Genomic DNA, 16,740 nt, shown 5'->3' on the forward strand with positions numbered 1-16,740 from the left:
CCACCCCCCTTCCCGAGTTCGACTAATCATATAAACATATTAGCGTGTACAGCGGCAAAGGACAAATCTCTCCCTCCTGATTTTTCCAGCAAGGGGCTCAGGCAAACTCAAAAGAAGATTACAGGCAGCTAAGTACAAAACGTGGAGCAGATAATCTATAACTCATTGCCGCCCAATGGCCATTTTCCACTCCATTTGAGCAGCTGCGGCGGCGGTGCGCCCGAGCAGTGGGGAGGGGAGCGAAAGGGGACACTTACGGGCTCGAGCAGTTCGAGTGGCGGTGGCGGTGGCCGAGCAACCGCCCTAGGATAGGCCGGCCCCGGCTCCGCCGGCGGGGCGGCCGCAGGGCTGTCCGGGCAGCGGCGGCGAGGGATGCGCGCGCTCGGCCTCGGAACGCGCCCCGGAGGCGGCCTGCGGCGGCTGGCGCCCCTCCTCTGCTTCCCGGTCGGCTCGCCACCCCCCGTTCAGTCCCAGGGCTTCGCATCCAGCCTCCCCCCTCCCACCATCAACACACCCCTTCCACCCCGACCCCCACCCCCAAACTCCACTCACTGCGCGCGAGGTCCTCCGCGCGCTCCTCCGGCGCGCGCTCTCCATCCTGTCCACACACACGCACTTTAAAAACATTTATTTTATTTCTGGAACGGGGTGAGGGTATTTGGGAGAGCACGACGGAGTGCGGCGCTTGGGCTTCCGAGGCGGGGCGCAGGGGACTGGCCAGCGGCTCGGGTGGGGGGCCCCCTCCCCTTTTCCTTCCAGGCCCAGGAGCTTTCCCCTTGCCTGCACTTCGGAGGGGCGCCCAGGATGCGTCTTTTACCCACCCCGTCTCCAGGTTTTCTCTTTTCTCCACGCAGCGAGCCAGAGGCTTCGAAACTTTTAGTTTCCGCAGCCCTCCTTTTGTGTGACTGCTCTGAGGAGAAAAGAACGTCTGTTCGCCGCGGTTGCCTCCGTCCGGCTGCGGCGCGCGGGGGGACGCTCCAGGGTTAATGCGTCTTTGATACCTGAGATTTCCGGCGCGCTCGTTAATGAAAGTTACATTTTTTAAAATTGCGGTGACTTTTTCTTTGTAGTTACAGAGACCTCGCCAAACTTTGACTTTATTGACTATATTTCACAAGAGCGTTTTGTTTGTTTTTGATTAAACCCACCAGGATAAGCAAAGGAAGGAAAGGAGACTACAAGGCTCTCTTTACTCGCAAGTGCATTCATCGTGCTGTTAGGTCTGTTTCCCTCATTTCCTTACATTGAAACTGCTTTTGCTCTTGTCCTCTGACCACACTTCCTTGCCACCTCTCTGATGGTAGTGTCAGTAAACAGCCAGGCAGCGCCAGCGATGAACCTGAGCTGAAGAGAGCAGACCACGACGGGACAAATTACGCTTGAAAAATATTTTAAAGCCAGTTTAAGTGTCCTCTGTATACGAGGAAGGTCAAAACTGGATTTTTTTTTTAATTTTATTACAAAATCTCTAAGCTGAAAGTCCCTAAGTTTTCAGACGTATTTCTCAATCACTAATACTACTAATGAACGCAGCCCTCAATTAAAGAAGCAGGTATGCATTGGTTTTCAAGAAAAACCGATTCATCAAGGTTTAAAACCTTTAGAAAATAGGATGAAACTTGAGCTGCTTTGCTTTCAGAAACTATGCACTTTTTGTTGCTGCGGGTATGTTGTAGTCATCATACTTCAGGAATCATTTCAAACAACAATGTTATTAAAATGTCAACAGCAGACTGTTAAAAGACTTGAAGCATCTAAATACCTATCAGTATTTTGTCACAGAGCCAGGCATTTGTAGTACTAAAGTAAATCCAGCTATTGGTCAAGTTTGTTCCCAACTTGTAAAAAATACTAAGTTAAAAGTACACATGTGCAAATAACCAAAACATACTCTTTTGGTTGATCCATTATACTTCTCAAATCAAGAATCCTTGATCAGATTTCTTTGTACTTAATGTACTGATGTATTAATATTCTCACCATTCCAAAAGATAAGAGGAGCCACTCAGAGCATTTGTGTTTTAAACTACATAAACACTCCCTTTTGGAATTTCATAGATAACATAATTCAAGTATTATCGATACAGGACACAAGCCTCATCTGGGGAAAAAAAAAAAACAAAAACATGTATGCAGAAGTGGTGTGAAACCTTACTATGTACCTAAGGTTTGTTTTTTTTTTTTAAGATTTTTTTTTTTTTAATTTATTTGACAGAGATTACAAGTAGGCAGAGAGGCAGGCAGAGAAAGAGAGAGGAAGGGAAGCAGGCTCCCCGCTGAGCAGAGAGCCCGATGCGGGGCTTGATCCCAGGACCCTGAGATCATGACCTGAGCCGAAGGCAGAGGCTTTAAACCACTGAGCCACCCAGGCACCCCTGTACCTAAGGTTTTTAAATCTGTCAAAATTATACATACAACAGATCTACCTAGGAAAATTAAATCAGGCTTCTTTAGTTGAAAAGAGGTAAAATTATGAGATTCTTAGACCTCAGAGGTTATTTATATCTTGGTCTCTTCTAGAATTTAAAATTGTTTTATTCAAGATTATAAACCAAAATATGTCGAATAATAATCTACATTTACTGAAAAATTTTAGCCCTTTCCTTTGTTCATCTTTGAAGGTTTTTCACTCATCTGGGCATGATTCACAAGAAGCCCCAATGAGTGCATAGATCAGTCTAATCCTATTTTCTTTTGGGAGGCAAAACCTGGGCTGAAGTTTTTATTTAGTGAGCTTAGTAAGTAATCAATAGAAATTTTTGACTGAATTAAGCAGGCCATATGTTGGCTCATTTACTTATTTATTTAACTCTCAGAAAGAATCTCTGGAAGAGCCCACGTCTACATTTCATAGGTCTGACATTCTTTGATGCTCTGGACCTAAGTGAGTCACTCTCCACTATGTTCCTGAAAAGAATTGTCAGAAGTGGGTTAAAACTATAGGGAGTGGAAAATGCGTCATACAAGTTTTTAATTTTAATTCAATAGGATGTGTATTTTATAGAGTTCAAAGCGTTCAAAGCTTTTTTGCAAAGGATATAATAAGCTTGCTATGTTTTTAAAATTACAGCTAAATGTATTCCTTCTCTAGGATGTTTTAAATATTAAAGAATTTTTAATTCTTTCCTTGCACTTTACCCATAATAATGGTTCAACCTTCTCTGTGTCCACAAAAAGGAATTGAAAAGAGCTTTTAATTGCATTGGTATATTAAAGATTAAGCTGTTAGTCACAAACCTGCCATTACAAAGGAACCTTTAAATGACACATACACACCAGAAAACATAATTTGCCTGACACTTCATGACAATTCAAAACATAATTTATAACAATACAGGTGTTATGGCAGGGAAAAAAATGAAATGAGAAGCTTAATAATGTCTGCAGATGTTAGCAAGTTAAGGGGAGTTGGAGTATATTATGCATTCCCTAAAATCCAATCAAATTAACTACTCAATCTGTATTATTATTTAAGTAATGGCAAAATCATTGACTTATTCATAATACTTGCTAATTGTTTTTAAAAATAAATTCTGCAAAGGACAAAGGAAACACCCATTTCCATTTGTTTTATGTTAAATCAACATCTAACCACTCATGGTGATTTCATTCAAAGAAAACAGAAGGTACTCGTTAGCTTATGTGGTTAGAGAGATTGATGGGCTTCAAACATTTTAACCGTATATGTTTTTTCCAACTGTAGAAACTCATGTTTTTAATTTAAGCAACTTTAAGAAACTAGATTATCTTATTCTGTGGGTTCACATATTTCTGATACAGAAATTATGCTAATTTTTGAAGCTATTACCATCTAAGCACCTTTGTTTAAAGGAAAGTGATGAGGTACTTGTCAAAATACAAGTATGAATAACAATAGTTTGGGTACCAAATTAAAGAATCTGAAGAAGTAGGAAAATGGGCATTAAAATATTATGATTAGTACAAGCCAGTAGAACAGTAAGTAACTTCTTCACTGCCCCACTCTGCCAAACTCAGATATAGATAAGACAGTTCTAAAAGGGGCTACATGGAGGTGGGCTGGGGTGGAGTGGGGAGATTTGGGACTTGATACTGGGCCAAAAATTCTAAGTTTGAGCTATGCGGCTGTAGAGAACTGTTAAGGAGAGTAGGCTGTATTCATTATGGGGAGTATATTTTTGCCTGTGATGAGAGTGATGTGAGTTCTAAAATAACACAGACAAGTAAACAAATAACAGGTGAAACTGGTCTGGTTTCTAATACACAAACAGAAAAAATTCGCTAGATTTCACCCTAAAGTTAACCAGTTTCCATTTCTTCATCATTACTATTCAGTGATGCTTAGTGCTGAGACTAGCTTTCCCTACTCTAGAAAGTAAGTGTTGTAAAGCTCTGGAGCAGATCAAAGCAATGTGTGAATACCAAACTTAACTAGAACTGGTTGAAAGTTGCTAGCTTTGTTTTTCATTTTAGCTTTGCCATGCATGGAGGCTGAGAAGAAATCAAAACTCATTTTCCATGAGAGTAGAAACATATGAAAGCATTTGGCAAAGCCAATAAATTTAACTATTCTCCCAGCTCTCTTCAGGCAGAGTAAATCTTTGTCCAAGAAAGCCAAACTCCATCTAAAATGTAGAGATGCAGTCTCCAAAAGTAATGACATTTAAACAACGGTATACATATAATTATGGTGAACTGTGCTTAATGACATTGTTTAGAAGTATATAATCACCACATATATTATTATTATATACCTATCATTTTTAAACTAATATTTTTTTAAAAAATTCACCAATACAACTGGTAGCATGACTGTGCACTTAGAGTGTTTATATGTATAAATATATATAAAAGGTTATAAAAATTTTATACCATTGCCATTATGATACTCAAAAGTAAGCAAATTAAAAAAGATGTTCTACGTAATCATTGTTCCACTGAGTCTTATACAACTCTAAATTAGTCTTTCTTTCCCATAGATTGTTCCCATAGCTCTTGTTAATCTCTGCACTTTGAGGATTTTCTATAATTGGGTCTTATAGATCTTTTACTATCAATGTTTCTGTCAAACCATGAAGTATAACTATAATAACACTTATTTTATACAAAGCTATCTATAACTTCTTATAGTAATCTTTTGTTCATTGTACTCACAACCAAATATTTTATTAAAGTCCATAGTTTAAAAATAGGTCTCCTCATCCTTTTTAAAATATTCAGAAAATCTGTATCAACAATAGAGATAAAATTTCCTTAATGTTTAAAAAAATATTGAAGCTAAACTAAGAGTAGGCTAAATCACAACTCTTTGTTTTAAATATAAAATATTTGGATGGGCAATTCTTCGTAAAGCAAACATGTATATCTTGGATGAGAACAAAAGCAAGTCAATGGTTAATAGTAGAGGCAACTCCACTCTATTGAATCTAAACCCTCAAAGATAACCAAAGACCAATTTCAGAGAAGTCCAAATAGAATTCTTAGTGTCTCTGTGAATGATTTTGATTATTCATGTCATTGTTGATTGTAGCACAGCAAACTTGCAAAAGGCTTTTAAAAGTAAGAAAACAAACTGACAAAAAGCCTCCTGCACCTTAGATAGTGAGTCAAAGGTATAATTATATAACACTGTTCATATTTTCATATTAGAAAATGTTATGATTTTCTTAACGATAAGCATAAAATAATAAAATCATAATTGTAATCTATGATCTCAGTATTTTTTTCAACAAAAAATTATTTCGTCGCAGTTTTGGAAAATATAGTGTACAACTGTATAAAGCGAGATGTTTGACCTTGGCTTTGGTTGATCCTTCTGATCATATAAATAACCTATTGCTAACTCTTTTCACTATTTTGTTCTCTAATATGATAGTTATTTTTTTTAATTCCACTTAACTAGTTTATTCTTAAAGGCCTTTCTTTGTTATGTATATTTCAGTAACCATAAATTTGTCTGAGCATGTGGAAAATAGAATAGCAATTTGCAAAGATTTTTCTCCTAAGCCTAGTTCTCATCATAGTTTCTTGATAAGATAATAGAATGTTGCCATCTCTATTTTCAAGAATAATTTAAATCTTTATAATTAAGTTTCAACTTATTGCAGCTCATTACAGTGCATTCTTAAGGTCACTATGAAATCAATCACTAGGACCTAGACCAAACAATGATGTAATGGGCATATGTTTTTTGATAAGTAAAAAGTGCATTAGAAAAGAATTTGTTTTCTTTAAAATAAGCACCCAAATTTAGATCATGCTAAAATGTCATTTATATCTCAAAGGATTACTGAAATGATTTGGAAATGATAAGGTTTTGTGGAACTACATTCAATGAAAAATTTTTGTTTTAGGTTAAAAAATAAAAACACATAACCTCTTCAGCTATTCTACATTAAAAAAAGAAGTTGCTGAACTGTCACTTGAACAATATATTCTTTGAATGGTTTTGTTTCAGTGGTGGAGATGTGTTGCACTGAACCATCCACCCTCTTATCCAGCTGTCCTGGTTACCAAAATCACATATCTACAAATAACTCTTTCAGTGCATTAAAAGAGTGCCCCCCTTCATTATGGGAATGTAATTTATGACACCAATTTAATTAGAACTATGTCCTTACTACCTGAATTAATGACCCAAATTCAAACCACATATATTTCATTGTTCAGACAATGCAGAATACACTACAAGAAAAACTAATTTCCTGTTTATTATCTAATGATAATTGAAACACAATAATTCATTATAATACTGGATTACATCTATGAAGTAACATGTCTCAAAGAAATAGGTCATGGAGATAAGATGAAAAATATTTAAAAATAAAATAAAATTAGAGAAATGTTGAGTAAGAATGTTAGGTATAAAATGTAAATATTTGAGTATTCAAGAATATAAACTATTGGGGCGCCTGGGTGGCTCAGTGGGTTAAGGCCTCTGCCTTTGGCTCAGGTCATGATCCCAGGATCCTGGGATAGAGCCCCGCATCGGGCTCTCTGCTCAGCAGGGAGCTTGCTTCCCTTCCTCTCTCTCTGCCTGCCTCTCTGTCTACTTGTAATCTCTGTCTGTCAAATAAATGAATAAAATCTTAAAAAAAAAAAAGAATATAAACTATTTTTAAATAATATGGATCCCCAGAAGACAATCATTTATCATTTTAAAAAAAACTATAGGTAATCAAATAAGGAATCTGAAAAATATTTAGAAGAATGAATTTTGACATTTCATATAATTACTCAATATTTACTTTCTCTCCAATACCCTATTGCAAAAATATGATATATATAAATCAAAGTGTTTTATACAGGTGTTGATTTGAGATGATAATGCTAGCCTCTTTGTTTATAATGAACATTTCTATATAGGAGGGAATCATGTAATGTCAAAAATAAATATTAGATTGAATATTTAGAAAACTACATTTAACTACTTAGGTAAGTTTATAGCTTATCAAAATTTGTAGATAAAATATTATACCTTATAACTAAGAAAAGTCTATCTTTGCCTCAGTTTTCCAGTTAATGAAAGAAGTGTTTAAATACTCTATAGTTAGATTATTAACTTCTACAAAACTGAAACAGATGTGTGTCTTAGTTTATGATTTACATAGAACCCTTACATAGAGCTGAGCAGAGGCCAACGATTCTAATTTGCTCTAGATTTATAATAACCTGATCTGGGTTTTGTAAGTATTGAAACACTTTAAACAAAATTAGAAAGCAGTTGTGCTTTGTGTGATTAAAGATGCAATTCTCTTTGGAGTAATGAGAAAAGTTAGAACATGTTTCTTTCTTTATGGATGTTTCTATTATTAACATGAATACTATACATTATATAATTTTGTTACTATGATTTCCTTGTTTTTAATTATAAAATAAACCAGTTGAATTTCATTGGAGTCTCAGATTGAAACTGTGCCAAAATTTGGCTGAAGAATGTGTACTGAGCTTCATAAAAATCCTTAAAATTTTTTCCCAGGGTCTTAAAGTCTTGTTATACAAATAGTAGTTCACCATAATTTTCTAGAGCAAAGCATCTTTTTGATGAAGACCTGTGTAGCAAAAGGGCGTAGGTGCTAAATAAATTCCAAATCCTAGCAAATGACATATATAAAATTGTTCAGGATTAATGACTCATTTAAATTACATATAGAAAAAAAACTATTTTATCTCATTACACAGATTATAACATTTATAGCACTATTATTTAAACTTTCTTCTACTTAACTTGGTGAATTATAATCCATCAGCTCCTAAAAATCAGATCTATAAAAACCCTTTATTTTCAACACTCTGAATACTATTTCCTTAAAAGTCAGTCAGAAATGTTGATATAAATATCATTGTAAGCATCCATGTGTATATTTATGTATATAGAAAATAAGTACATGCAAAAGTATTAATTCATTAAAAGTTTATCTCTCATAAAACCTTTATTAGCCCTTGAAGTCTTTGCCACTTCATATAAAATGATTTATCTTTTGAATAACAAGGTTCCATTAATCTGTTTGACAAAGGAATTTTTAAATCATTTAAATAATTTATTTGAATGAATTATTTAAATTCTGTAAAATATATATGCACATGTATATGTATATATCTGTGTCTATATATTTGTGTTCTGGCACAATATCACAGAAGAAATACAAAATAGAAATTCAGAATACATTGTCCTTGACACCACCAGTGTGACTTGTGTTTCTGCAAAGTGTTCTTTGATCACCCACTGTTTGCATAGGACCCCTATTAGAGGGCCATTTGTGCTACGTTTGGCACAACAGGGTGGTTTAATGTCAGAGAAATGTGCACATTATTTTTTATAATATTTTTAATTTTGCATTTTTACTGAGATTGCAGGCTGACATATATTTTCCAAAATGTAAGAATAATAAAGGCAGTTATTCAACACTCGTAGAAAACTTGCTTTCCTCAATTCAGGGCTCTAGGTGCTAGTGGGAAGTGGTAAACACTCCTTCCCCAGAGAAATAAATCATGTGTGGAAGCAAAGGGCAAATATACATGGAAAATAAGTAAGAATATACACAAAAATTTATAAACAAATACACAAAACTAACTAGGACATAAAGATTTATATGATATGCTTAATGTGCATGGCATTTAGGAATTTTAGTTATATACTATTTCTTCACAGACTATTACTTCACAAAATTTTCTCTCAAATAGGTCTTATTGTTCTTCTTTCCCTGAAGATCCATTTTTACTTATAAAAATAATGAAAATGATGAAATATTTCCCCAGTTTTGGTAAGGTTATAGAATACATTTATGAAAGGTTCTCCCCAATTTTAGTTTTAAACATGCAGGAAAATAAGCTTTCACCTAAGTATCTCCTACATAGAACAAAATAGGAGATAGATAGATAGATAGATGGATGGATGGATGGATGGATGTTGTGTTTTTACTTTCTTTTGGAAATTCCATCCAGTTTTTCCTTTGTGATGCTATACCCCTGTCCATTCAATTAAGTTTTGGTGGGTTCATTCAGATTTTATTTCAATTTTGTGACCCATCCTTTCAACAAATTCCTTTTAGCTTGATTTACCAGAGAGGTCCTAATTTTATGCATATTAAAATCTCAATCTATGTTTGTGACATTCAGTAAAATTTTGAAGCTTTTTTCTCCAGTCCTTTTCTCCCTTACCCAACAATCCATAAACCCAGTTATTACACAATACGGTTTTATACCCATTACCCACAATACTCAAACTTTAGTAAACTGGTATAAAAAGCTCTCAGTGGACTGATACAACTATTAAAGGTGCTTGTTATACCAATGTAGCATCATGAACTCCTGGGGAGACAACAGTTTTTCAAAAATTCATTACATGCCTAAAACTCCTATTTGGAACTTTCTCTCTAAAATCACAAGTACACACCAATCATGAAGTAATCACAAGTACACACCAATCATGAAGTAATTTTTTCAACACTTTATCTAGTCTCAGATTTTTTTTAAAAGATTTTATTTATGTATTTGACAGACAGAGATCACAAGTAGGCAGAGAGGCAGGCAGAGAGAGGAGGAAGCAGGCTCCCCGCTGATCAGAGAGCCCGATGTGGGGCTCGATCCCAGGACCCCGGGATCATGACCTGAGCCGAAGGCAGAGGCTTTAACCCACTGAGCCACCCAGGCACCCCCTACTCTCAGATTTTTAAGAATAGTGGCCCCTTTAGTGTCTAGCAAAGGACCTGAGCTATAGTTGGTTATTGAAAAGTATAGAATATATGAGTCAGAAGCCTATAATCATGAATATACTATAATATTTAGTTCAATAATAAGGCTACTTCTTATCCAAATATTGTAGCATTGCTTTGCTGATACTGATATTACAAGTCAAATAACCTAGAAATCTTATACAAACATACTTATCACAAGTGTACATATAAACACACGTACATAAATTTACTTAACACATTTGTTTAGTCAATTTATTGAAATATTTCTATAGACCATCTGTAAATATTTTACTATCTTTACAAACGTGATTATAATGAAAATTTGAATGTTTTCCTAAAAATTAATTTAATGACAATATTTGTGTGTGAGTGTGCTTGTAAGTAAAGAGAATCATAAATACAGACAAAATTGTTCAGGAAGTATATAGCACTATTATCTTCATGTTTGTGTGTATGTATGTGTGTTGGAGAGGTGGGAAATAGTTCAAGGAAGGCACAAATTAATATGTTTGAGTTTTTTAATTCAGAGAAGTTGAAAAGTTGGCTGTCTGTTCTATATTACCTAGAACAAGCTTTCTCCCTTCTACTGTTCTCTCCCAACAATTTATATGATGTAACGATGTATCTAAGGAACTTCAGAAATTAGAATCAATGAAACTTAGATGAAGCATTTCAAGGGTTTTATATTGTACCCTAGTATTTTGGTTTTATTCAAACACAAAACATCTGATATTTTATGCATTATGGTAAAAGTATCATACTTCCATCTTAGTTCACTTATGATTATTAAGCAAGGACTGGAACCCTACATCCAAGACCCAAAAAATATTTTAACCATTTTTTTTCCTGCTAAATCACTTGTAAATTCTATTAATATTATTTTAAGAAGTAAATTAATTAAAATTTCCAAAGAAGATCTCATTTTCTGCTGACACTTTGCATTCTATTTCTTTTTGTTTCTATTCCTAGTTTTTAAAAAATCTTTTCAAAATATATTAGTATAGTACTTTGCTATCTAAGAAAATCATAGTGAATATTATTTTTATCTTTCTTTGATGACATGCAATTTTTGAGTGTTGAAGAACCATAAAAATGAACATTGATTATCATAGCTCTTATTACACATCATTGTATTTATTGATTTACTCCTCTCGCACTAGACAGTTAGCTCCTTAAAATCTCACTAAACTCTCTATGCCAGCTCTTAGCACAGCATACAACCGAGGTCATGAACTGCTGCCCTATATAAAATCTAGCCAACAAATGTAACTTATTGGCTCCATAGATCTTGGATTACATAGTATTTTGTTTGTTTGTTTTTAAACAGTTTTTTGTCAAGTTTTAAAAATTAGGAGGTTTTGATTAAAACATGGATTTCCAGCTTCTGGGAAAAAAAAAAAAAAGGAAAGGTCTAATAACATTGGGTGGATGTTAGTTCATAGTAGCATTCAGCAGGAGAGGCCTTCCTTTTTTTTTTTTTTTTAAAGATTTTATTTATTTATTTGACAGAGAGAGACACAGAGAGAGGGAACACAAGCAGAGGGAGTAGAAGAGGGAGAAGAGCAGGCCTCCCCCTGAGCAAGGAGCCCAATGCGGTCTCCATCCCAGGACTCCAGGTCATGACCTGAGCCAAAGGCAGATGCTTAACAACTGAGCCACCCAAGTGCCCTAAAGCCTTCCCTTTTAATGAAAACATGTACCACATTCTCCACCATTCCCTATGACCTCCTTAAAATCAAGGCAAAATATCTTGCGCCCAGATGCCTGGATGGCTCAGTTGCTAAAGCCTCTGCCTTTGGCTTAGGTCATGATCCCAGGATCCAGGAAGCCTGCTTCTCCCTCTCCCACTTCCCCTGCTCATGTTCCCTCACTGTGTCTCTCTCTGTCAAATAAATAAAAATTTTTTAAAAAGTATCTTACACCATGAATCATCTAATCATTGAGAATGTTTTGTGTTCTAGTTTAAGTGTCATTAAAGGAAAGTGAAATATATCTTCACCCACATCTTTGTTTTTGTTTTGTTTTTTAATTAATTTATTTATTTAAGTAATCTCTACACCCAACATGAGGCTTGAACTCATGAACCCAAGATCAAGAGCCCAATATTTCTCCAACTGAACCAGCCAGGCCTGCCTTCACCCATATCTTTGGAAAGTGAGAAATAACAGGATAGATCTAGAGAACTATATGTTTAACCTAACTGCCTTTCTCTCACTTTTTCTTTCTTATTCCTATAAATATTTTAATTTTTTAGCTCCAGTGGTCAAAAACTTATATGTGAGTGAATGCATGAATTACACTGTCAATGTATATTGAAAGATATGAAGAAATGTATAGTAATAATGGTGCTTTGCTGTATTCAAAGGGTATGTATATATACTGCCTCATCTGTATACTTACTGCACAGCTAGATATTGAAGTTATAACGTCACACCCCACCCCATTGCCACCAATTAGCTCAATCCTCTCTCTACTTATATCTACATTCACCAGTTGTCTCTTTTTCTCCTCACTTGACACTTTCTAGCACTCTTTCACTGATGTTTACTCTTACATATTCTTTTCTTTCTGTGATCTGTTCAGTTTCCCCCTACGTGCGAGGCAACTTGACAATAACAAATGATGGTTTTGATTATTTTTGTATTACCTAATATCCCATAAGTATAGTTCACCAAGGCAGGACACATGAAAGGAATCAGTCTTTTCCAACCAAACAAACAAGTGGAAACAAATACCCTTTGAGTATTAATTCACAGGGTTTAAAAGACTTAACAGTTAAAACAATTAAGACACACTAATACAGCAGAAAAAGCTAACCACAAAATGCTTTAAGGCAAACAAGCTAAGTCTTTACTAAAAAATACTAGAGGCAATTGATTGCATCAGATATGTTTAAAAAACATTCTTTGTTTAGGGTGTATTTTTCAAAGAGAGAATTTACCAAGAATAATGATTATTTACTGAACCTGAGTCAGGAACATTTTTATGTTATTATCCCAAGTTCGTTATGTTTCTTATTTATGAGTATTATTAGTACTATTATCATAATTCCTAATTTTATTTTATAATTTGTATTTTCATATATAAAAATTTTATTATGATTATAGGTCAAAATATTTTCCCATATGAATGTAACTCAATTTTTTGTAAGTATATCAACTGGAAAATATGATCATAATGAATTAACTCCACAAAGTGAGAATCACCTATATTAAATATACCAGTTCTTTAAAATTCCTATAAGTTATAGTTTGCATATTATCCTTTGTATCAGTAAAAAATCCTAATACACACTTTCTGAAAAAAGCCTTTTGTGCTCATTGTAGTAGTTTTACTGAAATACTGCTGTCCTTATTTAAGTTTCATAAAATTTTAGGGACATCTGGGTGGCTTAGTAGGTTAAGCACCCGGCTCTTGATTTTGGCAGTTAGTGATCTCAGGATCATGAGATGGAGCCCAGCATCAGGTTCCACACTCAGTAGGGAGTCTGCTTAAAAGACTCTCTCTGCCTCTCCCCTCCTCAAATAAATAAGTAAATCATTAAAAAAAATTATAACAATTTATATGTCATTTATATTATATTATATTATATAATTATAACAATTATATATGTCAATTGTTGAGACAGACACTATTTAAAAAAAAAAAAAACCTCAAATTTCCCATGCAAAATAGAAACTGATATTGGCATATATGATTGGATCCTTTTCATATTAGAAATTTTCAATTTTTTTTTCACTAAGCAAAGCTCTTCTATAATAACAAAAGTAAAATTTTTCTAGTAATCATAGTATTTAATTTCAAAAATTTTGTCTTCTCTCCCTTTTCACTTTTCCTGCCAAATTGTAAGACAAAAGGCATATTTCATTCATAAAATTAGATAATTAATTTGACCAATTAACTTAATCTGTGTCATACTAAGGAGTATGAAACATTTTTATTATTGTTTTTGACTCTTAACAGAACACATACATTGAGGAGTAGAATTTCTTTTCTTAATGCTTAATAAGTATCCCATGAGGCTATACCTAGCTTAAATCATTTATATTCACTTCTTAAAATTCTATGTTTTGGTACAGTCAAGAATTTGGTAAATACTATTTGAAATCACTTTACTCTGCCAAAGTTTTTGAAACACCACCATTGAAGCATTTGACATATACTTTCAAAAAAAACCCCACAGACCTACTTTTTTTTTTAATTAAAAGATTTTATTTATTTATTTGACAGACAGAGATCATAGGTAGGCAGAGAGGCAGGCAGAGAGAGGAAGGGAAGCAGGCTCCCTGCTGAGCAGAGAGCCCGATGCCGGGCTCGATCCCAGGACCCTGGGATCATGACCTGAGCCAAAGGCAGAGGCTTTAACCCACTGAGCCACCCAGGTGCCCCCAGACCTACTTTTTAAAGATAAACACTATATTGAAGATTAACCTTTTCTTCTACCTTATCTTGAAAAAGATCTGTAAAGGGCTTCATAAAGTTTAAATTTACTTAATTTGGTGAATGTTAATTTTAAGATATTTGAAAAAATTGTTTGGAAAAGCAACACAAGCTAAAAAGCTTTGAATTTGGGCCAGACCACCAGTATTTTCAGCTCTACCATGTTCAGGCTTCCATAACTTGCTCAAGTTATGGAGGCTTATCTTTATTTTACTTTAATTATTTTCAGATTTTTAAAAAATTTATTTGTTTGTCAGAAAGAGAGAGCATAAGCAGGCAGAGGGAGAAGCAGGCTCCCTGCTGAGCAAAGAGCCCAATGCGGGACTCAATTCCAGGACCCTGGGATCATGACCTGAGCTGAAGGCAGTCACTTAAACGACTGAGCCACCCAGGTGTCCCAGGAGGCTCGTCTTTAAATTAACTATTTCTTTTTTTCCTTGTTTCTAAAATGGAGATCATAATTATGTGTATTTTATAGTGTTGTCATGAGGGTTATATAAATTAATACAGGTAGTCCTTAGCGCATAGTAAGTCAGTTCTCAAATATTTACTATTATTTTGGTACATTAATAGCATAAAACAGTTGACAGCTCTTCAAAATGTGTTGCTTCATAAATGCCTAAAACTGTATTAGCGAGGGGCGCCTGGGTGGCTCAGTGGATTAAAGCCTCTGCCTTCGGCTCAGGTCATGATCCCAGGGTTGTGGGATCGAGCCGCATCGGGCTCTCTGCTCAGCGGGGAGCCTGCTTCCCCCTCTCTCTCTGCCTGCCTCTCTGCCTACTTGTGATCTCTGTCTGTCTGTCAAATAAATAAATAAAATCTTTAAAAAAAGAAAAAAACTGTACGAGCTCATGTGAAACAATTTTGAACATTCCTATATATTCTCACATATTGGGCTGTATTATAGCAGAAGATTTTAGAAGTACTTTTTAAACATAGAGCTTTACGTTGACTAAATGAAAATTTTTTGTCACACGAATTGGTAGTTTTGATTGCTTTACGCTAACAATTTGAAGAAACAGCTCACTCTCAGTTATGTTCACAGCTTATGATTTTCATTCTTTTTTATTCAAAAGTGCTTCATTTGGGGGCACTTATTTGGCTCAGTCAGTTGAGTGACTGACTCTTGATTTCAGCTCATGTCATGATCTTGGGGTCATGAGATTGAGCCCTGAATCTTCATCCAGCTCTGCACTGGCTGTGGAACCTGCTTAACCTAATTCTCTCCCTCTCTCTCTGCCCCTCCCCCCTGCCTATGCACGTGCACTCTTTTTTTCTCTCTCTATAAAAAAAATGCTTAGTTTTTACATAAATCCATAACATTAGAAAAATATCTGGTTAAGCTTATTATACTCCGAAATAGCTAAACACAATTGATGACAATTCTCTGTGAAGCACTCTAATTTTTATTTATTAATTTATAATCCTTTATATTCCAAAAAGAATTTAAGCCTGGCGGTGGGTATTAAGGGGGGCACATATTGTTTGGAGCACTGGGTGTGGCACATAAACAATGAATCTTGGAACACTGAAAAAATGAAATAAAATTTAAAAAATTTAAGGATATTTAAAAATAAATAGAAATGCAAGTAATAAGAGCAACTAAGAATGACAAGGCAAAGACAAAGTAAAGATTGGAAAGTAAAAAGCAGGAAAATAAGTACAGGCAATGTATGCTTATATGCACACCAGCTTTATATTTGCCTTTAGTCTAAGAGCTACACAAAGAGAAGGGCTGTTACAAGTTTCCCAATGCCCAGCAAATGCATGACCTGATGGTGAGACCCGAGAGGACCCTGACTAACTAGTGATACTCATCAATTACTTATTCTTCCATCCTGTCTCTACTTCTGGTCCATCCCTCCATGCTGTCTTCTCCACTACTGAAGTTTATAGTGCAGTTTTGCCTTTGCTTACAAAGATGTCCTTCCTTCTTTCCTCTGTTGTTCCAATAACAACAGAAACTCCTCAAAGGCTAGTTCAGCATTTTTTTTTTTTTTAAGCCAAATTACTTAGGGAATCCTATACATACTTCCATTGGTTCATTCTGGCAGGTTATTTTCTTGTAATAGAGTATTTCTCCATTGATTTAGGTCTTCTTTAATTTCTCTCTTAGAGATACTTT

At 35.0% G+C, this 16,740-nt stretch overlaps 2 protein-coding genes across 5 annotated transcripts in view; one reads left to right on the top strand and one right to left on the bottom strand.

The window, feature by feature from the left end:
- The window catches only part of ADGRL2 (adhesion G protein-coupled receptor L2), a 388,797-nt gene that overhangs the window by 192,686 nt on the left and 179,371 nt on the right, over positions 1–16,740 (bottom strand). The window contains exon 1 of one of the 4 annotated variants that reach the window (XM_047725545.1): positions 553–681. The exons of 2 other annotated variants lie outside the window; for them this stretch is intronic. The gene's annotated coding sequence lies outside the window, so the exon portion shown is untranslated. Of the gene's footprint in view, positions 1–257; positions 386–552; positions 682–16,740 lie in introns of those variants that run through there. One more of the 4 variants, XM_047725543.1, reaches the window with a different exon arrangement.
- The window catches only part of LOC125097376 (translation initiation factor IF-2-like), a 69,702-nt gene that overhangs the window by 2,581 nt on the left and 50,381 nt on the right, over positions 1–16,740 (top strand). The window lies entirely within an intron of this gene.

The sequence above is a fragment of the Lutra lutra genome, chromosome 4 (assembly GCF_902655055.1).
Source record: "Lutra lutra chromosome 4, mLutLut1.2, whole genome shotgun sequence".
Classification (NCBI taxonomy): domain Eukaryota; kingdom Metazoa; phylum Chordata; class Mammalia; order Carnivora; family Mustelidae; genus Lutra; species Lutra lutra.